The following is a 27,419-nucleotide window of genomic DNA, read 5'->3' as shown; positions in this document are numbered from 1 at the left end:
CTTGGCTCCAAATCAAGCTCTGGGCCTTAGCTTACTCTCGCAGGAATGAGACTAGAAGGAGCAGACCCATCACAGGACTCAGGAAAGGGGCTCTCCGTGGTAGCAGGAGCCCAGTCCCTCAGGGGAAGTAGGGGGCTGCCTGAAGCGGTAAGTCAGCCGGGCTTGCATGTAGGGTAATGCTCGCATTTCCCACACTTTGAAAGCTCCTCCTAAGGCAGAGGGGAGGGAATTAAACTAGAATGAGCTTGGGGCTCATTCTGGCTGAAAGACTCACACCGGAGCCTGAGCCACAGCAGGTGTGTGATCTGGAACCCCACCAAGCCTGTTCACCCCACAGCTGTGGGCGAAGGCAGAGCTGTCCTGCGGTTTCGTGCTGTGGCTGTTGCTCAGGTACCGCTTATGGGCTGTCCCTTTTCACAGCTTTTCTCTTAGCTCGAGATTTGGGCTGAGTCGGGGAGGGAAGCTGCTGTATTCTGTCTGGGTCTGTTTTCTTTCTGCTCTTGGTAGAAGAAGTACACTTGTCATGTAGTGGGTAATTTTTCTCCTTCAACCTCCATCTGCTTTTTCTGAGAAAGTGAAGTCCATACATAAGAGGTTCTGGGAGAGAACGTGAGGGGGAGATGGAGGAGCAGAGTGAAGGGAGAGGGAGGAGGGGAGATGGGAGTCTGGCCAGTGCTCCCAGCCCATATTGTGTTGTGGAGACTTACAAACTGACAATTCTCTGCCATGGTCCTCTGTGGTAAAGGGAAGAGGAGGAGTCAGGAGAAGAGAAAGAGCAGAGAGTTAGGCAGGTGGCACAGTGCTGCTCGCCTGCAGGGTGCCTTTGTGAGAATTAGAAAATGGTGCCTGCTCTGGGTGCACATGGTCTCATGCCAGCCCTCACAGAGCTCTGCACGCACAGCACAGGCTGGGTTTCGGTCTCCACTGTCTTATCTGCTTAGAGGCTTGTTCAGTGAACAGCCTGCACAACTGTGACCAGCAGGCCTGACTAGGAGAAGACCGGTCCCAAATGCTGTGGAAGATGAGGGCTCACAAAGGAACTGAGATAAGTGAAGAGGTAAAACCTTCCCTTAGTTATGGCTATAATGTCTGGTGGGTGTAAAGGTATGGTCCGTTTCCAGAAGGAAAGCCTCATTACTAGGCCGTCACCTTACTCGTCGAGTGCAGCTCTTGACTTTCTCCATCAAGGCATCGCTCAAACCTTGCATAATCTAGTTCACCCCTCCTCTTCCACCAAAATTGGACTCTGTCCCTGTTCGTCAGGAAGAGGCTCCCTGGACTTTAGAGTGAAATTTCTGCCCCCAGCCTTTCTGCTGATAATGCTCACTTCCTCTTTCTGGAAAGCTCTGGTGCCTTATTCTGCTGAAAGAAGCTTTTTCTTTTTTTCTCTTACCTAATGACGCTTCTTTTAGAGAAAAGGAGAAAAGAAGATAAGAGGGCAAATGAATATGAGAGTGGAGAAAATCGTGCCTAGTCACACACAATTTTTTGCCTTAATTCATTGTTTTTCCATGGAGAGAGTGTCTAAAGATTTCATCAGATTCTCAAAAGAGTCCATGACCCTGATATTTCAAGAACCACTGCTGTAAAATAATTCATGAAATCCAAACAAAGAGGGCAGAGAAAGTTCAGGGAGGGTTTATTAAATTTATTTTGTCCCACTGTCTGATTTTCAGCAGATTATCTAATTTCTTTTAGACCATGGGCATGAACATTGCTGCTTATTTTCCTGCCTGGCTTGGATGGCTCCCAGATTTACGTTATTCTAATCACCAGCTAGCAGGTTTCCCGTTCTTCAGCCCCTCACCCTCCATTATGTCACCAGAGTTGCAATCCTAAAACGTGTCTTTCATCATATCTCACCAAACTCCAAGCAGCTCATTGCAGTTAAGCTCCTCCATCGTCTGGCCCACTCAACCTTTCTGACCTTATCTTGTTCTGTTCTCTAGCCAGCCCTCCATGCCAGCCAGGCTGGTCAACGTACCGCCCACCACGTGGGCATCATGACCATCTGCCTCCAGGTCATCGCTCATAATCTAGGCCCTTGTCGCCCCTTTCCCCTTGATTTCCCAGAACCTTCCATCATTTAAGGCCAGCTCTTTGAAGTGGGGCACCCAGCTTCTGTGTTCTCGCAGCACCGCATTTTCCCCATCACGAACCCCATGACGGTGTGCTGGAACTCTTTCCTGCCCTGTCTGTCTCTCCCACTGGTCAGTGAATTTCTTCCAGACAGGGCCTGTGTCTGACAATGTACCGAACATTGCCTGGAACTGAGTCTGTGCTTGGTAAATGTTTGTTGGATAACTGAAGGCTTCTCTGGCCATTGTAGTACAGACCCACCTCGGGGATGTAGGTCCCCAAACTTCCATTGTATTTAGTGTTTCTACCAGTGACTGGCGATCAGAATTACTGGGAGAGTTCTTATAAAATACAAATTCTTAGGGTTCTATCTCAGCTCTACTGAATTAGAATCAAGAGAGGTAGGGCCCAGAATCTGTATTTTTAAAATCCACAGGTGATTCTGATAATCTAGTTTGCTTTATATCTGCAGTTCTCAAATTTTTTGGTCTTGGACCACTTCATGCTCTCAAAAATCATTGAAAAACCTAAAGAGTTTTGTTGATGTGAGTTGTAGCTACTAATATTAACCAAATTAAAATTACAATGGATAAATGACAAAATATTTATATATTCATTCATTTAAAGTCACAATAATAAATCCCTTAAATGTTAACATAAATAGCACCTTCTTAAACAAAAAATAACTATATTTTCCTAAACAAAAAATTTGAATGAGAAGAGTACCATTGTTTTGTAGTTTTGCAAATTGCTTTAATGTCTAAACACATAGGTGATGGCTGGATCTTGTATCCGCTTCTGCATTCAATCTGGTGCCATTTGCAATTTGTAGTTCCGGATGCAATAGATGAAGAAAATTCAGTTTCACGCATATGTGTCGTTAGAACAAAGAGAAATATCTTAATAGCCTTTTCAGATCATTGTGGATGTTTTTCTTTGATAGTACTCCAAAAATCGATACGTTATAGTTTCTTAAAGGTTACTTACAAATTGGAATCTAAACTGTATCAATGAATTCTTCACCTGTAGAGAATGAGTGAAATAGACAAGTAAGCCCTTATTATTATTATGAAATTAGTTTTGACTTCATGGTCCCCTGAAAGAGTCTTGGAGAGCCCCAGGGGTTCCTGCACCACACTTTGAGGAGCACTGTTATATTCCACAACATTCAGTACTTATGTCTTGTTCTCAGATTGTTGTATTTTCATTTATTCAACAAATATTTGTTGAGTGCTATGTGCCAGGTAGTGTTCTAGGCATTGGGATCCTGAATGTAACTGACCTCTTGACCAAATGATATTGAAGACAGAGGTCCCGATTTCAGAGTTGCCTCTTGACAATCCAGTTTCTGAGTTGCTGTGAGGCCATTTGGCACCTTTGTGTAAATTAGAAAAAGTCACTTCCTCTGAAGAGACACGTCTCATGGGCACACACCCCTGCAAGCAGGTGGACATAAGATTGCATCTCATGGGCACATGCCTCTCCTTCAGGTGGACGTAGCCCTGCACTGGACACAGGGTTTGGTGAGAGGAACATGGGCAGAATTGCAGCCACCACTCCCTCGTTGGCTGAGCGCTTTTATGCAGTGAACAGCTCATGCAACTGCTGGTGTTAGCCTTTCATGTTTTATGTTTCTCTTGTTCTCTAAGCTGGTAAGCCTCAGCGGCAGAATCCGAACCTAGACAGTGGGGCTCCAGAAGATTCCAGTAAGTCTGTGACCTTAAACCACTAAATTACGCAACTCCTGATGCACAGAAGACTCTCATCCTCATAGGTGTAGCAGATTTCTGTTAACAGAATTATACAGACTTGATAAATTTGGCACCTCCTAAAGACAATAAAAAAGCTAAGTTGAGAAGAATCCAACTTATTTCACGGAGGGACCTATATACAGTTAACTTAAGCACAAATATATATTCAACAGCCACTAAGCATGCCGGTCCACTTTGGCGTTAACTACGAAACCTTTGTCACCAGGGCACTGATGAACCTCTCAGCCAAGTGAAATCATTATCTGGGCACTGACCCTGTCTTCAACTGTGTCAAACGCTAGTGATGTTCAAGTGGAAGAGCACGGAGAATTGTCCCTTGGATTTGTTAATGTAGTAGTGACCTTCTCAAGAGCAGCCTCATCTGAAAGGTGTTGGCAAAGCCTTGATGGCAGTGTGTTCCAGAGAGAATTTTCCATTTGAATCAAGTGAAAGGTTAAAGATTGGGGCCTTCGTTAGCTGTATCTCTAGCTCTTTATTTCGTTTAGTTATATTTTATTCCTTTGCTCCTGCTTGAATCTGTGCAAAGGTTGGAGATGCTGTTCTGCAGACGCCTCGGCTGCAGTTGCCTTCGCATGACGGGGACCCGCTCTCTGCAGCAGAGTGATGAGACTACTGGAGTATGAGCTGAGAACAGCTGGGCTCCGGAGGGAGTCTCTCACAGTTTAACCAAAGGTCACCCCTGCAGCCCTTCCTGTACCTGCCTGCAGAGATGTGAGAAAGCAGGCAGCCCAGCAAGTACAGACAGCTTGACAATGACCTAGGGCCCAAGGATGTGGTTGGTGGGGGTTGGGGGAGGGACAGACACAAGAAGGGAGGGGGGCAGGTGAATTTTTCAGAGCTTCCAAGAACAATCTGAACAGAAGTTAAAGCTCTGAAGAAGGGGCCAGGAGAAAACCAAATGGGACCTGGCAGAATCAGGCTTGGACTGGAGCTGTGTGTGGTCTTACCATGACCCTCTGCTCTCCCAGCTACAGTGTCTTCAGTTATGAAAGGAGGCAACTGGCCTCTATGACCGTGAAGGTCCCTTATGGTGCTCTGAGCTGATCTCACATGACTGTAAGTTCCATGGGTTGAGAGCAATTTTTGTGTGTGTGTGTGAGGAAGATTGGCCCTGAGCTAACATCTGTGTCAATCTTCCTCTATTTTATGTGGGATGCCGTCACAACATGGCTTGATGAGCAGTGCCATGTCTGCACCTGGAATCCAAACCTGTGAACCCCTGGCTGCCAAAGTGGAGCACGTGAACCTAACTGCTATGCCACCAAGCTGGCCCATGAGAGCAATTTTTAAAAAATTTTTTTTGTTTTACTTCCTGACAAATAGGAAAGATTGTTTCAGAAATGAAGTTTATTTTGGAGCCCCATACAAAGAATAATAACATGAAACTGTCTTTCCATTCCTCTTTTAATATGTCTCTGCCAGGCTTTTTGAATATTTAACGTGCTTTCCTGTGACATTTTAGAAATTTTCATTAAGGGCATATGGTTTAAAGCTTAAAAGCCAGGTTTTAGCATCAGATGGATCTGAATTGAAGTTCTTTCATGGCCATTTGTTAGCTGTGTGACCAAAGGCAAATTAGGCAGCGCCTCTGAACCCCTGTTGTCTCAAACATAAATTGGGGATAATACAAATACCTTTCTCATGGGTTTCTGTGGGGATTAAGTGAGAAAAATGAGTGTTAAGAGCCTGGCATGCGGTCTGGCACATAGTATGAACTCACTAGCTGCTCTCACCACCACCACCACCACCTGTGAAGTAGGAAAGGCCAAAGAGAATCAACCCATATTGCAGATAGAGAAACCAGAATCCATATTTGACTGGCCAGAAACAGCAAGAGAACCGAGTTGCACCCGCTCGTCAATTAAGCTGTCTTTATTTATTAGCTTCCTTCCCCCATTGTGAACGTAAACCACAAAAGCATCCAAACCCTGCTTTGGAAGAGTGTTGGAGTGGATGGAGGGGCTTCGCCTCAGTGGGAGCATCCAGGAGGAGGGAGAGCTTCCTTTCCACGTGCAACCAGAGGCGGACATGCCGAAAGCTGAGTGTGACGGTGACACACTGGGTGTGAATGTTCCAGCAAACAACTTGGAACCAGGGAGAAGAGGGATGACGCTGTTCCAACTGGGTGGCTGACCGCAGCACTCTGCTCTCATGGCAGAGTAATCGGCGAGGACGCAACCTTTGTCTGATTCCCCTGATATAGTCTGACCTGGAGCTGGGAGGGTTGGAATTTTGTTTCCTTCTGTTTGGTTTTTAACGACAAAGAGGGATGAATGTGGGTTTGGGAGTGGGGGAAAGATCCTGAGAGTAAGCGTTCAAATGGCAGGTTTCAAGAGAACAAAATTTTTTGCTTATATAATAGCTTGTTCTTATGTCTACCAATAAAACATATCAATACTCAATTAAATTTATTGATAAATACTGATAAAATAATATATAGGGATTCACTTTGAGTAATGGCCTACAAATACTTACTTTTTATGATAGTGTACTATAATGATCTACATTTTCCAAGTTTTAAAATTGCAGTATGCTTGTCAATAATTTTATTAGAATCTTATAAACTTGGGATGGCAACTATTTATATTATCCAATATTCTCTTTCAGTCATTTTCATTGTGTAGTTATATTTTTGTAGACTTGCAATTATTGTGTATATACTATTTTGTGTATATATTTTTTCACTTAATATTATTTTCTGAACAAATTTCCATATTTTCCCATGGTGATATGTATTTTATGGCTAAATATTTCATTGTATGAGTGGATGCTATAAATATTTAAATATTTTTGCATTTATATTATTTCTCTGTGTATCTTCAGAAGTTGTTTATACCTTAATCAGAAGGTATAAATATTCTATAATTCTTGTGCAAGTTACTTAACATTTAGCAAATTGACATTGTTTTGGCCACTATCAGTTCTTAGGATATTTCTAAAATAATAGTCTCCTTTAAAGTTAGCTTTGATTGATAATAACTTACTAGCATAATGTAAATATTAGAAATAATTCTTATAGGGGAAAGGGACTCAAGTGGCTTTACTGAACGCCTATCGGGGGCAGTTTGCATGTGTCTAGATACTATGCATGGATTCAGTTAGTAAATGGCAAATCTGGGGTTTAGACTCTGGCAATTTAGCTCCAGAGTTTATGCACTAAACCATTATGCTGTTCTGCTAAACCTAACTCAATGCTTAAATAATTTTCTGAGGCATGTGTATTTCACTCCATTTATGGAGAAAACTGAGGCTGAGCGGCTTTAAATCAAGAGCTCAAACTGAGGTACATATAAGGACTTGGAGTAGGAGGATATTTTTTCCCTCCACTGTCTCATTTTGCTTAGAATATATAGCTCTCTCAATCTCTATGGATAGTCATGGTTCTAAGAAGTATTTAAGTCTACACTTACCCCTATGATGAGAAAAACAACAGCTCAAGAATAATAATGTCAACTGTCACTCAGCTACTGTGTCAGAGAGACAAGGTCAGGGGGACAGTGGCAGGAACAGTGGGGAGCTGCAAAATTCATGCCTCATCTCAAGGGGCTGCTCGTTCCAGCCAAGTATTGCCATGAGCGACAGCAGGTGCAACATGGCCAAGCGTATCAAGCAGCTATTGCTATGTAACAAACTACCCCAGAACTCAGTGGCTTCAAGCAATAAGCATTTATTATTGTCCACAATCCATGGATCAGGTGGATAGTTCTTCTAGTCTGGCTGGATTCACTTAGGCATGTGTGGTCAGCTGGTGGGTTAGCCGTGGGTTGGCTTTGCTGATCTTGGCTGGCTCCTCCACATGTCTTGGGCCTTGGCTGGGACAACTGAGACAGCTTGTCTTTGTTCAATATGGTCTCTCATCCTCCAGCAGGCTAGCTCCAGCTTGTTCACCTGGAGTCTTGCCAGTTTTCCAAGAAAGAGAGAAGAAGTATATATACAAGCCCTCTTAGGTCCAGGCTCAGAACTGGCACACTGTCATTTCTGTTATATTCTATTAGCCAAGACAGGTCACAAGGCTGATTCATAGATAAAGGGTGAGGATATAGATTTCTACCCTTTATGGGAAGAATTGTAAATTGACATTGCAAAATGTGTGGACGAAGGTGGGGGAGGGTAAAGAATTGAGGCCGTTTTTGCTATCAATCTACCATGTGAAGCTTCCAAGGTTTCAGGAGATGCCCGAAATCCAGATCTTTATGTGAAATCTCTTGAGTTTTAAGTATTGTCAACTTATTTACAATCTTTTAAGACAAGGTTGGGCCAACACTCTGCGGGCCAAATAGATCATGTCTGAGCTGGATGTAGTTTGTGAGTCCTCTGTTTGCAATCTCTGTAATTAATTTGCTCACATTTCCACAGTAATTGGCCAAGAAGGAGATTTAACCCTAGGACTATTTAGGTTCCACGTCCATATTCATTCAGCAAACATTTGCATGCCTTCCAAATACAAGGCTTTGACAAAGATAAATAAATAAAGCACAATCCCTTCCCTCAAGGGGCTTCTGGTCATAGTTGGGAGACAATGTGTAAACAAACATTTCATTTGTGTGAATAATGCTACAGATGTTTGCCAGTGGGGGAACACATCTTTCTCATTCCTGATGCTGCCTTCCTGGGAAGGGAGCTTGATTAGTCCAACTCTGGTCTCTCTCTCTGTGCCCTTTTATGTACTCCACACCCTGGAGGTGGAGTGACTGATCACTCTGGTAGACTGGGGAAAACAACTGGGTATGTTTAGCTCAGTTCTCTCTGTATTCCCTCGGGGCTAGGAATAGCCAAGGAGAGCGTGTGTTCTCCTCTGATCCTTCATGGGGAAAGTCCTTCCAGAGCAAATTCCTCCACCCTGGCCTCTCTCCACCCCCTGCCCCTGGTGAGCGCTGAGAATGGGTGAGAAATCCACATCATTCCGGGGCCCAGGAAGCAAGCTCATTTAGTTCTCACACTAAGCCATGTCTTTCTATTTAGCATTATCAGTAACAAAGGTGACATGTTGGCTTCAGGCTTTCTCTTCTGTTTTGTTTCTTAACTTGTCGAGAACCTGGATAGGGAAGAGAAATGTTACTGACTGAGGGACAGCCTCCGAGGCCTCAGTGGTGCTGTGATTATGATTGGAGTATGTATACTCTATAGGTCTATGGGCAGACACATAGGCTTATATACACATATACACACGTACAGACATGGCACTGTGAGGGTCCTGGCTGCTCGTACCCTTCACCATGCTGCCTCCCAGTCCTCAGCCTTGAGTTTGCGTGTACCTAGGTGGGGATGTAAGTCTTATAATCAAGCAAAGGAAACAGAAATGTTCTTAACCCAAATAAAAGCAGGCATTGAAAATGTGGAGCAGCACTTCCTATCACGTTGCAAAACTGCTCGTGGTCTTTTGGCACATCCTTTTCCTTTTCAGAGTCTTTCTAGCCATCATCTGCTCTGATCCCACTCTAGCCTCTGTTCTCATGTGGCACGACCCGTACTTTCTTAAGCTAAGGGCCTACGTTTCCCAGGAGAAAATGGGTTTGATTTCAAAGGACTCTTTAAGCTGAACCCTAGGTTTCAGAGTTTCATGAGTTTATTTACCAAAAGGGTGCTGAGCACCCACTGTGTGGAGAGCGCTGCGCTGGGCGCTGGAGAAACAATGGGACACGGAGCTGCATGCCTCTCCTCAGGGAGCTGCCATCTGGGAGGGAAATACGAAGCAAAAAGAGGGAAGTGAGTGCCCTGATTATGCTGGGGCCCAGGGCCCAGGAAGGCTCTAGGTGCTGGGGTCCTTCGTAAGAGGCTGAGAAACAAACTCAACAAGTGGTCCCCTCATTTCTTCTGGCAAGGTTCTTATTTCATAGTGTTATTTTTTCCTGGTAGAGCTCAAGGTCTGTTGTGTTGTGAAGACAGCTTGAGGGGAACCACCCACCTCTAAGTGTATTTTCCATCTGTCAAACGTGAGTGGCAGAGTGGCAGGTTGGGGAAGCCCATCTTCCTTAGGAGCCACAGCTAGAAGCTCACCCACTCGCTCTCTTTAATTCTCTTTGCTTTTCCTCCCTCCTATGTGCTGCAGCCAAGATGAGTAGGAATTTAGTCCAATGGAAGGAATTTTATTTCTCTCTAGCAGTTTGGCAAGATACACTTGAGAGGAAAGCCACATCAGAAAAGGAGGCTGCTGCCACCACTGGGTCTCTGCAGTGGGTATGAGTCATTCCCGTGTTTCCATGAGGCACCTATAGCAAGATTAGGGGCAGTTAATATTTTCCATTTACAAAGGTATCTGTGATCATTTTATGGTAATGTGTAAGAGTCCCCATGACACAACATTACCCATGTCACCTCATGTTGACAAATCAATTCTGGACCTAAAGTAAACTTTGGTTTAATCACTGCTGCAATGATCTAGACCCATTCTTTGACCAGGGGACAATATCTGGGAAAATAAAAGCCATGGAGTCAGATGTCCTGAGCTTAAAACCCTGAGTGATCGCAGACAAGTTATTGTATCAGTTTCCTGTCCTATAAGACAATTTTTTATTGGATGAGATAATGTCTACACCTCATAATGTAATTAAGTCTAAAGGAAGTAATGCATTTAGCACAGGGTTGGGCCATATGGAGACTCAGTAAAAAGTTCACCTCTGTCATTTCTGGGGCCTCCTCAGTCTTGCTGGTGATAGCAAAATAAAAGGGGTGGGCAGATGCACCACTTGGCCTAATGTAAGTTGCCCACCGTGCACCGAATGCACTTTGCCCCCAGGGTGTTGGAATGTTTCCCAATCCAGTAAGGTTTTAGTGAAGTGCATGAAGCCCTCACACAAACCAGGGTACAGAGCTACTGATGTTTCTTCTCATCCTGGAGGGAGCAAGTGGAGGCAGGTCTCCTACTGCCCCCACATACCTCGATGAAGCCTGAAGAACCTGTACTCCAAATACTTTAGGCCAAAGCGCCAACTAGAAGGAGATCCCAAGAGGCATCTTGAGAGGAAGGCTCTGAGGTCAAGTTGTTGGACAGATGGCAAAAGGAAGAGAAAACCAAGAGTGAGGGAGAAAATAGAGAAGGTTTGACCCAACTCTCCCCTCTTCCTGATTCTCCCTCTGTCTCGTCTCCTCGAAACTGGACAGGAGACACTTCCTGGCTGAGTTGGGCTATTTTAGGAAAGTGAATACAGCACACATGTGACCTCTCATTTAGACCCTTAACAACTTTGGGAGAGAAACTTCTCTAGGAAGGGAGACAGACCCAAGAGTACACAGAAGTGCTCACCGGAGCTTCTGCTGTCACCAAAGGAGGAGCAGTCCCTAGTGGGCTGGCGGGCCGCCCTGCCGCGGGATGCTTTTAGCACCTCAGGGTGCTATGGGAGGATGGAACCAGCGCTTAGAATGGAACGCCTCTCCTCCTTAAACTGATTTAGGCCAATTTTCACTGTTAGACTCTTTAATAAAAGCCCTGGGAGTGGGTTGCCATGGTTATGCTGGTTTTAACAGGAAATTAGGGCTAAGTGGCTTCCCTTAGGGCCCTGCAGCTTTTAGCTGCTGCTTTTGGATGTTTAATTTCTCCTCCTGGGAGATGCTGCTCTGCAAAGGGGAAAGGATCATAGACAGGTGTGTCGTGAGAGCCGCTGGGGAGGTGGATGAATTTGATTTGAAAGAATTTATGCTGTATTTATCTATCTTATCCAGATAAGAGGTAGAAAGGGTGGTCGTCCAGTGAAAGGGCTTGGAGTCAATGGCTTCATCTGAACCCCAGCTTTGTCATGTATATCACCTATGTGACCTTAGGCAAACGACTTAACCAACATGTCGCAGAAATGGAGACCCTAACAGTATGCACTTCACAGGACAACAGTATGCATTCATAGGGTAAAATAAGATGATGCATGACCCCTGGGAAGCTCCCAAGGTGTGTTGGTTCACCAGGTCCTTTTGCTCACATTGTCTCAAGGCCTTCCAGCATAAGCCCTGGATGTTGGTGTCAACGCCATCCTAATTTTCAAGAAAAGGGAACTGAAGAAGCTCAAGGTCTTCCTTTGCTGGCCTCTAGGGTTGACGTGTGCCTGCTTCTCTGACTTATCTCCCTTCTCTGCCAAGCCCAGGCCTGCCTCTTACTGTCCTCTCTGCGACGCTCTTGCCTGGCTTTTCATGAGACCAGCTCCTCTCTTCCTTCGCGTTTCAGCTGAGGTCACCTCCTTGGGATTTTTTTTCCAATCATGCTAATCAACCACCCTAGTTACTAGTTAACCTCTACCATTTTATTTATTTTCTTTAAATAACTCATTATAATCTGAAACTATTTTGTTCATTGTCTTTAAACAGCTCATCACCATCTGAAGTTATTGTGTTTATCATCAGGCCCCTCCCAACCAGAACATCAGCTCCTGTGTTTCCTCCTGTATTCTTCTGATTTAACCTAATTCTGGGGACCCTGTAGAGTCTGTGGGTAGAATTTGGGCTCTATGAATTTGGACAGAAAAAAATGACGTCTTTATTTTCACTAACTCCTAACTGAAATTGAGCGTTTCCTTCATCAACAACAAACCACAGTCTTACGAACCGCACTTGAGACTGTCACACACAACCGTTTTACAGATGTCTTGAAATATCATTTACACTGATCACGAATATGAACTTACAGGATTTTTTAGACCCACTGCTAGATCTTGTTATTTAAGGCAATAATAAAGAAACATATATCTTACTATATCACAATTTAAAAATATTTTGGTAACTATTTCAATGCATTTGGCTTCTTTTTAATTAGCTATATTTATTTTATGCATTCAAAAAGCATCAGCCTGGGAGGCAGCTCGACCCGTAGCAGTCCGCTTCTCCATCTTCAAAGCCAGCCACGGTGGGTCGAGTCCCTCTCATGTTTCACATCTCTCCTACCTCTTTTCCATCTTATCTCTCTGGCTAACTCTTCTGCCTTCCTTCCTCTTCCTCTTTTAAGGGCCCATGTGATTATGTTGGACTCACCCGGATAATCCAGGATGATCTCCCTGTAGGGATAATCTCCCCATATTAAAGTCCTTAATTCTGTTTGTAAAGTCTTTTTTGCCATATATCATAGCATAATTCACTGGTCCCAGGGGTTAGAGCATGTCCGTCTTGTCGGGGGGCATTGTTCTGCCTACCGTACCAGTGTTCACCGCAATAGTCTTTTCAACTCTGTTTGTAATGTGCTGGGAAAGAGAGGGGGTACAATACCATCTCCCGTGTCTAACCACAGGCTTGCGTTAAGGCTCCAGTGAAATAACTAAACAATGATACAAAGTGATATTTAAATAAAATTCATCACCCTAAAAAAAAAAGTATTAGCCTGAGAAAGGGGGCCATAGGTTTCACCAGACTGCCAATATAGCTCATGGCACAAAAAAGGCTGTTTATCCCTGTGGCCTAGAACATTGCATAGCATATAGTAGGAGCTTGATACGAATGTTTTTGAATGAACGAGTTAGTTAGATGAAGGGAAGTGGAGAAGGAAACAGTGTCCTGTGCAGAGGAAACGGCACTCAAAGGCTGGGAGCTCTGTTCTAGAAACAGAAAAACCGTGTAGTGTGGTTTGAGCTTCGAGAGCTGGGGGAGTGTTATAAGCTGACGCTGACACAGTAGGCTGGTTGAACTTCATCCTGGGGCAGCGGGAAGCCAACGAGAGCATCATGCAGGGACAGGAATAATTAATTATGTTTGCGTTTTAAAAAATCCCTATGGCTGCCGAAAGGAGAGGAAAATGAAGAAAGCCAGTGTGGACGTCAATTAAGAGGCTACTGTGGGTGGTTTGAAGCAGGCTGGTGGGAGTGGAGGGAGGAAGAAGTGGATGGATTTCAGAGCAATTTCGGAGATGAAATAGACACCACCTGGGGACTGATTAGAAGTCGGGGTTGAGGGAAAACAGGAAGTTCAGAACTGCTGTGGCTTTCCTGCCCCAGTTCCTGGGTGACGGTGGGTGGTTCAGTGAGGGGGGGAACACAGTGGGAAGGAGGAGGGACGTCGAGGGGCAGGCTCCAGGGCACCTGAAACTGCAGGTGAAAGTGTTCTTATTTTGTTCTCACTCTGGCTTTGCTAAAATGCCGTGGAACTCAAATGATGGGTTGAGTCCCAGTTTTATTCCTAGTTCTGCCACTTCTTGGCTACCTCAGGCACCTTTCTCAATTCTCTTCTTTCTCACGCAAACAGCGGAGCTACTAAACTGAGTCCTGCACACCTCAAATGCTGGCGGACACCCTTCTCCCACCCACTTTCCTCAGGTCAAGTGAGAAATATTTGAGCCTATGACTTTGCCAAAGGAGTCTCAAAGGTAATGATTTTACTCTAAGATTTGAATAATAAGTTAGGGTCTCATATTAATTTTATGATGAAATTAATGATGATTATTATTAATAATGAAAGCTAATCTGTATTGATCCCTCATCATAGAGCACTTTGCTGAGCGCTTTGCATCCATTATTCCTTTTAATTCTCTATGATCACACTATGAGGTAGACATTATTACTGTACCCAATTTACAGATAAGGAAACTGGGGGTGGGGATGCCCTGTGGCATAGCGGTTAAGTTCTCTGCACTCTGCTTCAGCAGTCTGGGTTTGCGGGTTCCAATCCTGGGCGCAGATCTACACCACTGGTCAGCTATGCTGTGGTGGCCATCCACATATAAAGTGGAGGAAGATTGACACAGATGTTAGCTCAGGGCTAATCTTCCTCAGGCAAAGAAAAAAAAAGAGGAAAATTGGCAACAGATGTTACCTCAGGGCTAATCTCCCTCAGGAAAAAAAATAAAAGGAAACTGAGGCTTAGGTTTTAAGTAACTTCCCTGAAGTTTCAAAGTTGTAGGTGGTAGAAACTGGAATGCATGCATTCTGACTCTGGAGTTTCTACTCTCCATGACTACATATTCCTGCCTTCTGGGATTAATTGCTGTTTTGGTCCAGGTGTTCATTGGAGTTATCCTTACCCCTACCACCTAGATTGAATGGATCACCCCTCCATTCTGTATTCTGTGCAAAGTCCAGCCATCCCTGAGATTTCTGTAAATTCAGGAGAGCTCACATTGTCATGGTAATCTTTGGCTCAGAGCTCCTGCTTCTGTGGAATGATTTCGGTTTATGGATCATCCAGCATGTGTTCGCTTGCTTGTCTTTGCTTTTTCGGAACAGCTATGCGACCTGGTTACTCTCCTTGATTTCTACCAAGCCTCTTACTCACAGAGGGCTTTACGTTTCTAAGACATTTTGCCAAAAGTCAAAAGATGGAAGGTTTACAACATAGAAAAATGCACATTAAAAACACTGTATAATAGTTATCTCCATGTTCCAAAAGGCTCCCAGGGATTTTGACAGTGTATTAGTTAAGATTTAGGCTAAGCTGCTGAAACAAGATCCTCTCCTCAGCCTCCCCACCCCCCACAAAATACTGCTGTGGCTTTATCTGTCTCTCCCAGTCCAGACGTGAACAGTCCAGGCTGAGTGGCAGCTTTGCTCCCCACTGTCACTCGAACCACACAGCTCCTTCTATTTCGTTACTTTGCCATTCCCTAGGAATGACTGTCCTCATCTCCAAAGTCAAAGCTGGGTCAAACCACACCCACAAATAGCCCATTTGAAGAGGAGAAGAGGAGGGAATGGAAACTACGATTTTCTTCTAAGTAAGTAGTTGCATGCACCACTTCCATTCTCATTCCGTTGGCAAGAATGTAGTCATGTGATCACGCTGCTTCCGAGGAGCCTGGGAAATGTAGTCTCTAACAGGGCGGTCATGTGCCCAGCTGGAACTCTATTACTGTGCAAGGGAGAACAGGGTTTTAGAGACAACTGGAGGTCTCTGCTTCGGCCAACCTGGGTTCCAGCCTCTTGCCCTTTGCTTAATCTTGCTCTTTCTCTTTGTTCTCTCTTTCCACTCTCCTTTAATCTCAGCTCTCTCCCTCTGCCTCCCCCGCCCCATTCTTATTTATTTCTAAAACAGGACAGTTTACCCATCTCTCATTTCCCCCTCACCACTTCTCCCATGTCTCAGGGTCTCACTTTCCATCCCAAATGACCTATAAAGCTGTTGTCTTAAACAAAGATATTTTATATTCAAATCGGGAGTTGGCGCTAGCTGTTAAGATATTTTTTCCTACCCTGGTACATGGTAAAAGTAAAACAAGGCATCATCGTAAGACACTTTTCCCAAACACGCTGAGTTGAGATTCAAAGAAACCCGTTGGTGTGCAATGTAAACATTCCAAATCCTCAGTGACTTAACAAACCCTCGAGAAACACAGGCTGTTCATCGCTTAAAATGAAACAATTTCACACTACGGCAGAGCGTAAAATCTCTACTTCCAAGAAAAAGTTTCAGAAGGGGCAGCTGTTACTCTTGTTACTTGAAAAGTAAAACGATCTTCGTGAGAGAGTTCTACACTCTTCTTCCCCATCTTCCTAGGGGCCACCTACTCTCAGTTCAGCCAAACCGCACAAGTGTTTAAAGTTTCTGCTAGGACGAGTATACGTCATGTCTGATTGCGTTTTATTGGGCAAAGCAAGTTATGCGGACCAGCCCCAAATCAACAGAGCAGGAATCTACCCTCCTCCCATGGGGAGACTACAAGCCACAAGGCAAAGGATGTGGATTTACAATCCTATTAGGGGGAGGGAGTAGATATGGTGCACAATAATCAATTTATCAGTCATGAGAGGTAGGATGGGGAATGGAGATCCAGCCCAGGGCACAGAGAACTCTGAATGTTAGACCATGTCATTGGGGCTTTATTGGAAAGCTACAGCGAATCACTGAAGATTCTGAGCAGGCAGGCATGACCTACTCCACCTCCTGAACTCGCCATTGTGGCAGGAAGTGTGGTGAAGTTAAATTAATAAATTGTTACAAATCAGCATTTTATTCTTGCCTTTATCTGGACAAGGGTGCAACTGGACAATGGGGTAAGCCACTGTATTTGTCATGGTTCTCCAGAGAGACAGAACCAATAGGAGATATATATATCTATCGATATATATAGATACATCAATATCGATATCAATGTATATCGATATAGATATATTGATAGATATATGTACATGTGTGTATATATACACACATGTACATATATATATACACACATAGAGAGAGAGAGATTTTAAGGAATTGGCTCATGCAATTGCGGAGGCTGGCCAGTCCAAGATCTGTGGCAGAGGCTGGTAGGCTGGAGACCCAGGGAAGAGTGGCAGATTGCAGGCAGAGTTCCCTCTTCCTCAGGGAAGTCAGTCTTTTTTCTCTAAGGCCTTCAACTGATTGTATGAGGCTCATCACATTATGGAGTGTAATCTGTTTTACTCAAATCCACTGATTTAAATGTCATTCTTATCTAAAAAATACCTTCACAACAACATCCAGACCAGTGTTTGACCAAATGTCTGGGTACCCCTAGATGTTGGCCTGACCAAGTTGACACATAAAATTAACCACCACAGCCACATACCTCTTTGTTCTTACCTTTAAAATAGGTATTGATGCAGCTGGGCTGTTGGGATTACATGGGTAAATGGCTGTGGAAAAACGGTGGTATGAATGATGGACTGCGGGATTGCTGAAGGGGCTGACATCCCCCTCAGGCAGCCAGGCCTCCCTTTCTGAATCCTCTAGAGGAGAACTGTCTTCTGAGAAGTTGTATTAGTGAAGTGTTCCAGCAACCCACCCTCTCCTTGCGCAGCCTCTGCCCTCAAGCCTTTATGACCTTCCCCCTAGAGTAAGGCACTTCCTTCTTATGCTGCCACTCTCTTCCCCAAAGCACCAATCTGAGCACACACTCCTCAGATGAAACTCCCTCAGTGTTGCCCCACTGCATTCCTACAAAGGCTGAGTACTTTAGGCCACCCAGGACCTGGCTGCTCCAGCAAAGTCACCCTCTTTGTCCTCTGTGCTGCAGGATCTCCAGTCCTACCCCCTGCCCCACTTGGAGCCTTGGGCCTTGTGAGGACATGCCTCATGGGCCACCTCTGGGGAGAGGTATCCACTACAGGCCCTACACAGCCAATCTAATTTTATCTACGGAGTTCCCACATACGACTTTTTCTTTGAAGACCGGATTCTGTGAGTGTTTGGGGGGTTAGCTGTTGAAGAGCATTCATTTGGTAATACCCACCTGCTCATATTTTACTGTGTATACCGTGTCATCTCACACTTCAGTCCCTTTGTTTATGCTGTTCCTGCCTCTGGGAATGCCCATCTCTCCATGCCTGGAATTGACGCTTCCCCTGCTATGGACAGAATGTTTGTGTTTCCTCAAAATTCATATTTTGGAGCCATAATCCCCAATGTGATGGTATTTGGAAGTGGGGCCTTTGGGAAGTAATTAGGTTTAGATGAGGCCATGAGGATGAAGCCCCCATGATGGGATTAGTGCCCTTTTAAGAAGAGGAAGAGACCAGAGCACACTCTCTCTCCACCACGTGAGGATACAGCAAGAAGGCAGAGTGTGCAAGCCAGGAGGAAGGGCTCTCACCAGACGCTGAATCTGCTGGCACCTTCATCTCGGACTTTCCAGTTTCCGGAACTATAAGAAATGTCTATTGTTTAAATCCCCTGTCTTTGGTATTTTGCATGGCAGCTCAAGCTGACTAAGACACTCCTCAAGAATTCAAGAAACTCACTTCCAAGAAGCTAATTTGAACTCCGGGGTGGGCTGACGCGCTTTGTCTGTGTTTCCATTGAAACCTGTGCATTTAGCTTTGTTAGTATTTACTGTATTAAATTGAAAGATTACTTGTTTATGTGTATACCTTTCCCATTAGGCAGTAAACTTTTGAAAATAGGGATTCTTTCTTTATTCTCTAAGCACCTGATGTTGTTGGAGCTCAAAAGAATGTGTGTGTGTGTGTGTGTGTGTGTGTGTGAGAGAGAGAGAGAGAGGGAGAGAGAGAGAGAGACATGAATGGAACTGGTCCTCTGGAAAAGGCCCCTATCTTCCCCTGTCCACCTTGAGCCCCACACCTCCAAGAAGCCCACCATGACTGCCGCAGTCCTCAGTGATCTCCATCTAACCATCTAATGAAACTCTATGGCATCTTGAATCTGTACCACATGGCTGAGCATGAATTCATTCTCCATCCTCATTTCCTTGAATCTCAAAGTCTCACCCATTAAGTCAATTTAAGAAAATTGAAACACTGAAAAATAAATTTATAAACATTAAAAATGTTATCCATAATTCTATTATCTTTGCAGTAACCACCTCCATTTTTAAGTTTTTTAATAGTTTCTACTGAAATGATGTTTTTAAAAAATTAGTGAAAGAAATACAGGTTCATCATAGGATGTTTTAAAAATATAAAAGAGTAGAAAGGAGAAAATGAAAACCATCCATAATCCTATCACCCAGAGAGAACCACAGTAACTGTTTGGTGAAACTTCTTCCATTCTCTTTTCTATGTGTGTGTGTATATGTATGAATTACTATAACAACTAATATTCATTGAGCATTGTCTATTCTAGTGTTTTTAGTCTAAGCTCATTTACTTTTCAGTCCTATGAAGAAAGTATTATTATTTCTATTTTAGAGACAAAAAACCTGAGACAGAGAGAGGTTAAGTAATTCGTTCAAGACACACAATAGGTGAGACAGTGGGGCGCTGTGTGTATGTGTATGTATGTATTAACGTTTACAGATACCTATTATTTTGTAGCTGCCGAGGGTTGGAAGTTTGACATCCACAAGCGTTGACCACAAGGTTAGCTCCTAGAAAACTCCTGGCAGTTGGCTGCTGGCTTGCAGACAACCTCTACATCGTTACTTCACAGCTTGACATGCTGGTGCTGCCTGGGGATCAAAGCTCTGCTTGTCTTTTGGCTCCAGTCCTGCTTCAAAGAGGACTTCAGGGGTCAATTCATTCTAAAGCTTCCCTGCTTCTGGTGGCTTAGGGAGCTAAAGAATGCTTCTCAGGTTTATTCCAAGGAAAGGCTATCTATGCTTTTCCTTCAGGAGAACACATAAAGTGACTCATATTTCCAGTTCTTATTACAGAGTTATTTTTAAATAAATGGATAAAAATGATTACTGTGGATCATAAAAATATTTGATAAATACCTAACAAAAAGGAGTTATTATGAGGGCTGGCCTGGTGACGTAGTGGTTAAGTTTGTGTGCTCTGCTTCGGCGGCCTGGGGTTCACAGTTTTATATACTGGGCGTGAACCTACACACGGCTCATCAAGTCATGCCATGGTGGAGTCCCCCATACAAAATAGAGGAAGATTGGCACAGGTTTTAGCTCAGGGCCAATCTTCCTCAACCAAAAAATTAAATAAATAATTATTATGTGTCATGAAAAAACTACTAAATTAATAGTTTCTAAGAAACAAAAATCAGTGTAACATAAAGCTCATGGTAGCTACCAGTGACCTGTAGGCAGAGCTTTGTGAAATACATTGCAGTGTTCTAGTTATTTACTGCGCTATACCAAACCACTCCAAATTTAGCAGGATAACACAACAGTCGTGTGTTATTGACTGGGCTCGGGAGGCGCTGCTCACTTGGAGTCTCTCATGAGGTCGCAGTCAGATGGTGGCTGGGGCTCGCGTCGTCTCAAAGGCCGTCTGTTCTCTGGGACTCCAACTGGACTGAGGACTGGAACTCCTATCCTTGGCCTCTGCATTGTCACTTGGGCGTCCTCATACCACGGCAGCCGAGTTTGGAGAACAAGCATCCTGAGATCCAGGCTGAAACACCTTTTATAACCCAGCCTCGGAAATCACACGGTGTCACTGAGTCCAGCACAAGTTCAAGGTTAAAAGAATGAGACTCCACCTTTGATGTGAGAAGTGTCCAAGAATTCACAGATGTGTTTTAAAACCATCAGATGTAGAAATTCTGTAAACGTCATGGTTCTCATCAAAGAAGGGTCATTCCTCAGTTCACTCCCTGCAGTGGGCTCATTCTCGGCAATGTCCGGGGTCACGCAGAGATCTTCAGCATGCTTGGGCTTGTTCTCAGAGGCCCCCATATTGGGTACATTAGCTTTTATGACAAACAGCTCTATGATGCCATCTATCTCTTGCATTTTGTCACTGCCTTTACGAATCCTTGATGGCTCTGAAAGTGCTTTGTGGGGCTTGCCATGATCCCCTGCATGATGCTCCAAGAGGAAGAGGCTGTATGAGGTGGCAGGATGAGTTTGTCTCTGGCTCGTGGGCTTCCCCTCCCTTGGTCAGCTGCATGGGGTGACCGAGGTAAAATGGAAAGTTCTGCTTAGGTCAACAGTGGGTAGTAACTGGGAAGAGGACAGCCATTAGAGAAGTAAACAGGAAGTGGATTAATTCTTTGGGCAATGATTATGTTGCTAATAATACTCAGCATCTATTGAGCTCTTCCTGTATGCTTGGCACCATGCAAAGCATGTTACCCGCACTACCTCATTTAACTACTCTTCTTACCAGCCTTAAATGATCGGCATTATTTTTATCCTCACTTTACAGATAAGAAAACAGTGGTCAGAGTGGTCAAGTGACTTGCCCAAAGTCACACAGCTACTAGTAGATAGAGCCTGGATTTGAACTGAAGTATGTCTGACTCAAAAGGCAGCATAGCAGTTATGAATTTGACCACTGGGGTCAGACAGCTTGGGCTTGAATCCTCGCTCTGGGTGATCTTTGACAATTAATCCCTTTGTGTTTCAATTTTCTCACTGGCAGATATATAGAGAGAGATAGGTAGGTATCTATCTCTATATATCTTTATCTATCTATCTATCATCTATCTATCTATCTATACCTTAGCATAGCGGTTTTAGCATTAAATGGGACGAAGCATTTGAGGGCTTTAACACTCAACAAATGTTGATCATTCCTCCTCCTGCTCTACTACTTGTGTCTGGTAGGATGGTGGTTTATTCAAAAGGATAATATGCTAAAGATCCAGAAATCTAAGGAAGTACAGAATGAGGAATCTGCCATAGACCCACTGTCAGACCTCAGCCTTCAGCCACTCGCTTTAGTTTCTAGTGACTCTGTGTTCCCATCTGTGAAGTGGGCGCAAGACAGGGATTTTGTGATGAATGGGATTTTGTGACAACGAATGGAGGACCTGAAACACTTCTCACTATGGCAACCGAGTCCTTTCTCTATCTCCAGGTCCAACTAAATTTGCCGACCGCTTACCAAACCAAATACAAATGATACCTGATGGAAGTCGATTCAGGAACTTAGAGACAGAAAGGAGGGTTAGTGACAAGCCCTCTCCACCTCCTTGCTGGGTTCCCAGCACTGTCCGGCTCACAGAGTGGCCAGATGCTGGTCTCTTCTTCTTTTTTCTTTTAAAGATTGGCTACCTGAGCTAACATCTGTTGCCAATCTTCTTTTTTATTTTCTTTCCTTCTTCTTCTCCCCAAAGCCCCCTGGTACATAGTTGTATATTCTGGTTGTGCTATGTGGGACGTTGCCTCAGCGCTACCTGGTGAGTGGTGCCATGTCCGCGCCCAGGATCCGAACCGGCGAAACCCTGGACCGCCAAAGCGGAGCACATGAACTTAACCACTCGGCCACGGGGCTGGCCCCTGGTCTCTTCTTTTGGGTTAAACCTTGCACAGTGGGGGATGATTTCCTGAAATGTGTTCACACTGCAAGAAAGCAGTGCTGTCTGTTGCAGCAGGATTTCATTCCTCGTCTCAATGAGTAACAAGGAGGCTAAGGCTGGAAAGTGCCTGATGCAGACCCCAGCAGCGGGTATGGCCTGTCCCTGACCATCAATGCTGCTCAGCTGTGGATCAGTGCCATCTTCTGAACCCAAAGAGGCTGGGAGTTTTCTACACAGGCCCCACGTTGTCGATGTGTGTGGTTCAGCCCCCTCCCAGGCAGGCAGATTTGTGAATGTGCTGAACTCCAGTGCACTAGGCAGCCTAACCACAGAGCCGTGTTTTGTTTCTCTACCGGATACACCTGTCCCCAAAGCAGGGTTCACTCTGCTGAAGGCTCTGGTGTGTTTTACTTTTGAAAGATTGCACCCTCCAGATAAACCAGAGGGTACACTTGTGTGCACTGAGAACCTGTGAGGCCGAAAAGTGATAAAATGGATTTCCTTTTCTTTGGGGGGCAAGGGACAATTGTATAGAATTGTTTTTCTATCCAACGACATTCTCCACTTTCACATCAGTCCGCATTTCCCAGAGCGTACCACACAAGAGGGACACGCGGGCGCAGCACTGAAGAGCACGAGCCACAGACTGAGAAAGTTAGTCCCTTTTCAGTTTTTTTCAATCTTTCTGGTTTTGTCAAGTAAAAAAAAAAAATCTTCATTTGAAGCTCATACTTCTTTAACATCTAACACTTGCTAATCTTCCTTTCAAAACAAAACACAAGGAATGCAGACCTCTGATTTGGAGTCTTCAGTTATATATAGTGTCTACTTAAATGTTGTCTAGATAAAGTTCAATAACAATGTTTTGTTTTAATTGTGATTCTTTTGGGGATTATCTTTAATTTATGGCAAGGGATAGCAGTTTGCTATTTATTTCAGAACTACTGTTTCTTTTTAAAATGACTATATTCAAGTTTTAAAAACTAGTTAATTTAAAGAAAAACGTTAAGTAAAGAGCTGTACAGGTGCTATTCATAAGGAATATAAGTCACGAAGGTCGTATGTGGCGATGTTTGGATGTGGTAGAAATGGGGAAGGCAGGACGCAAACATCTGATGTAGGAGCAACCGCGCTTTGGAGTCAGTCAAACTCGGGTTTGAATCACTGTCTGCCCCTGTTGGATGCATAACCGTGAGCAAGTGATTTAACCCAGTTCCACGTCTCTAACATCAGAAGAAAGGCAGTTCACTACCCGCCTTAGAATTTTTGTGAAGACAATGCCTGTAAGGCCGTAACGCATGGTCCTGGAACATACTCAATAAAGTTAGCCATGATTATTACTACTATTGCCAGGGGACTGTGCTTGGATGAGCATAGTGCCTGGCACATAGCACACCATGAAGTGTAACTGCTCCTCTGATTCCTGTCGTTTTCATTAGCGTCATCCGTTAGTTGGCGTCTACCCGTGGGGGATACAGGAGGAGGGAGCAGGAGAAAGCGGTGAGAGAAGTTCTGACACCTCTGAGAGGAAGGAGGCCTGGGCCAGAGGAGTCGCAGACCGCAGTACAGTTACAAGAAAGGTTTGGCCAGACCGCTGAGGAGCCCTGGAGCCAAAGTCAACCACTGGAGAAGTCCCCCTTCCGTGCTACGTCATTGCTTGGGAGCAGCTCGTGGGGAGTGTGGCCTTCGTATGAACACAGTGGCGGATCCTGAAGGACAGCATCTCTGGTGACAATCAGTTATACTCCCCACAGCAGGAGATCCGAGCTGCGTATTTCGTGGCTGTCACGCGTATCATTTCCATCCTACATGTGAAAAACAGATCCTGAGGGTTTCCTCCAATTCGTTTCTCTGGTTAACTAACTACCTGTCACTGTAACCCAGAGAGAGAGAGAGTAAAATTATCTCACACCTGAAAGTGAAATATCATATTTTAAGGATAAAAGAAAATCATGGGAAAATCATGAGTACGCCATGATCTTCTTGCTTCGATGTCCAATTAACAAGCCAAAGAATTATTTACTCTAAAGAGTTTGTCTTGATCACAACTCCTTACTAAACCTATTTGCCTTTTAGCTCTAATTTTGGATTTCAAAAATTTAGCACTTTAGGCAGAGAGTCAAGCACAGTTGACACTTCATGCAAATCAAATCTAACACAGGGCCCCAAATACCAGCGCACAGATATTTTTGGCCCATACAGTGTTTAAAACAATTTTTTTGAGCCAACATTTTAAAATTGAGAGGTATACTATTTTCTAAAAATGTTGATTTCTGGCTTCTTTTGAAAATCAGCTGATCTAGAACATTGAGCCTGAATTTCTGCATGACGTTATTATCAAGGGTGAAAGTGGCTGCCCCTCAAAGTGGGGCTCTCCCGTTTACTCCACCTGTAGGCTCCACCACCCACATAAAACACGCATATGTCCTATAGCCAGCAGGCTCACTGATTCATAGTCCTGTCTGGCCCTTTGTGCAAAGTGCTAACTGTCCCCCAACATTACACTGTATCCTTCTTCTGTAGTAACGGTTCAGCTGGACTCGTGATAGCCCATCTGGGACTATATTTCCCAGCCTCCCTTCTGAGTGTGGTCATGTGACTAACTTCCGGCCAATGGTATGAAAGTGGAATTGATGTTTGGAATTTCCAGACTGCTTTTAAAGGAAAGCAAGATGCCCTCTCTTGCTCATTTTCTTCTTCTTGCCAGATGGAATGTGGACGTGATGGCAGGAGCTGGAGCAGCCATCTGACATCACAAGATGAAAGTTATGCATTGAGAATAGCTGAGTAAAAAGATAGGAGGAAACTGGGTCTCCAATACTAAGGAGCCACATACATGCTCTAGAAAGCTTATGCTCAGACTGTTACATCAGAAAAATAAAATTCCACTTTTGTGTCTCTTTTTTTACAGCAGCCTCAACTTCATCTTAACTAATACATCCCTGTTTGCAGTTGAGTCTGTGGCCCCTGGCTTAATTGGAACTGAGGTAGAAAGGAAAAGAGAATTCATGATTTTGCAAGTTGTTTTTCCTTGTAAAAAGAACCTTTGAGGGCAGCATCAAATGAAATTGCACTGTGAGCCGAGATGAGGCATAATCCTCTTTAAGGTAAAAACAATATTGGGAAACCCTGTCCGTGTCCCACAGGCTCCATTTGCAGGTGGTTCCATCTTCTACTTGTGAAGTGGTTTGTACAAATGGCTCCTTAGGGGCCACTAGTCCCCTTACTTTCCTTTAAAAGCAGTCTGGAAGTTCCAAACATCAATTCCACTTTCATACCATTGGCCGGAAGTTAGTCACATGACCACACTCAGAAGGGAGGCTGGGAAATGTAGTCCCAGATGGGCTATCACGAGTCCAGCTGAACCGTTACTACAGAAGAAGGATACAGTGTAATGTGGGGGACAGTTAGCACTCTGCACAAAGGGCCAGACAGGACTATGAATCAGTGAGCCTGCTGGCTATAGGACATATGCGTGTTTTATGTGGGTGGTGGAGCCTACAGGTGGAGTAAACGGGAGAGCCCCACTTTGAGGGCAGCTGCTTTCACCCTTGATAATAACTTCAAGCAGAAATTGCTCGGTGTTCCAGATCTGCTGGTTTTCAAGAGAAGACACACACAGACACTGTGTCTCAGGTTCACAGGCTGCTGTGCCACCTTCTCACCTCTCTTCGAGCTCCACCCTGTCTTTGAGGGCCACACTTGAGCAGGCAGCCCGCCAGCCTTTTCTCGTCAGGGTCCTCTGAGTGGAAGAGAAGTAGAACTTCTCAGTTGACAGAGGCTCCTGGTGCTAAGCGTGAAACCATTGAGGATCCTCACAGTTTCGATCTGAGCAGACCCTGCTGTATTATGTGAGGGTAAAGGGCCAGTTATGAAAATGATCTCTGACAAAAAAAGACGTTACTACCTCCCCAGAGGCAGGTGCCAGAAATGATATGTTACCACATTGTAATGATGAATGAAAGTATTGAATGAAATTCTGGTAGTAATAATGTCAAACTATTTAGTGTAGCCTGTGACAAAGAGTCTTCCAAACCAGGGCTATTTGGGGAGAACAGACAGAAGAAGAAAAGAACGATTGTTTCCTGAGTACTTAATGTGCCATGAATGTTATACACATTTTCTCATTTAATCATCTCAAAAGTGCTATGAGATAGTATTACAACTACTTTTTTCTTTTCTGCTTTATCTCCCCAACCCCCGCCTGTACACAGTTGTATATCTTAGTTGCAGGTCCTTCTAGGTGTGGGATGTGGGACGCCGCCTCAACGTGGCCTGACAAGTGGTACCATGTCTGCGCCAGGATCCGAACCCTGGGCCACCGCAGCAGAGCGCGCGAACTGAGCCACTCGGCCACGGAGCCGGCCCCTACAACTACTTTTTCTTAAAGCAGAAATGCTACGTAACTTGACAAAGAGTGCACAGCTAAGAAGTAAAAAGCCAGATTTTGATGTTCTGGTGACATATGTTCCTTCCACATCCTGCAGCCTCATGGAAGCTCTAAGGCTGGCCTAATCAGAGGAGGAGGCGAGTAAGATCACGGACAAACTGCCAGGGGTGGAAGTATCATGGTGAGGAGAGTGGTCTGTATTAGATGCAGGAAAGCAAGAAAAGAAAGTGGGAGAGCCATCTTAAAAAGACTACATACCTGCCTTAGATCGTGCTAAGGCCCCACAGTGTACAGAAGATATCAAGATGAGTGCCACTCGGTCCCTGAGGGAGAAGGGACTGTGGAAGAGGGAGACAGCACATAGGCATGGGGAGGGCTGACCTGGCAGCAAGACGCAATAAATCTGAAAAATAAATATTCGTGTGCTCTTTACATTGAAGGCTGTTGCTGAGCCACTGGTTGGGATGCTATGGAGTAGAGAAGGGATTTCAACTTGACAGTCAGCCAGACAGAGGAGCTAACGTTTCTGCTTATTTACATAAATGTGCTTTTCTCATTCCTGGCAAATTCTTTCGTTTTTGCCATTTGTACCCAGGTTATTCTTTTGCATAGACGGCCTCTGTGTCCGTTCATACTGTGCTGCAAGATCACAGGGGAAAATA

The 27,419-nt window shown here is 44.4% G+C and overlaps 2 long non-coding RNA genes across 3 annotated transcripts; both read left to right on the top strand.

Annotated features, from left to right (window-relative positions):
* The first annotated feature begins 224 nt into the window (after nt 1-224).
* LOC138923484 (uncharacterized) lies at nt 225-8,357 on the top strand. The gene is made up of 4 exons (XR_011437146.1): nt 225-390; nt 4,378-4,586; nt 4,820-4,907; nt 5,034-8,357. It is a non-coding gene; the product is annotated as an uncharacterized lncRNA (long non-coding RNA).
* Nucleotides 8,358-13,437: 5,080 nt separating this feature from the next.
* Nucleotides 13,438-18,577, top strand: LOC111772920 (uncharacterized). Of its 2 annotated transcripts, XR_002807072.2 has the most exons (4): nt 13,456-13,596; nt 14,004-14,124; nt 15,362-15,468; nt 17,728-18,577. It is a non-coding gene; the product is annotated as an uncharacterized lncRNA (long non-coding RNA). The 2 variants fall into 2 exon arrangements; XR_002807073.2 differs by lacking the exon at nt 15,362-15,468 and having other exon boundaries at nt 13,438-13,596.
* Nucleotides 18,578-27,419: the final 8,842 nt, after the last annotated feature.

Source organism: Equus caballus, chromosome 3 (assembly GCF_041296265.1).
Source record: "Equus caballus isolate H_3958 breed thoroughbred chromosome 3, TB-T2T, whole genome shotgun sequence".
Lineage (NCBI taxonomy): Eukaryota > Metazoa > Chordata > Mammalia > Perissodactyla > Equidae > Equus > Equus caballus.
The sequence above is the reverse complement of the archived record's forward strand: the minus strand, read 5'-3'. Positions and strand labels throughout refer to the sequence as shown.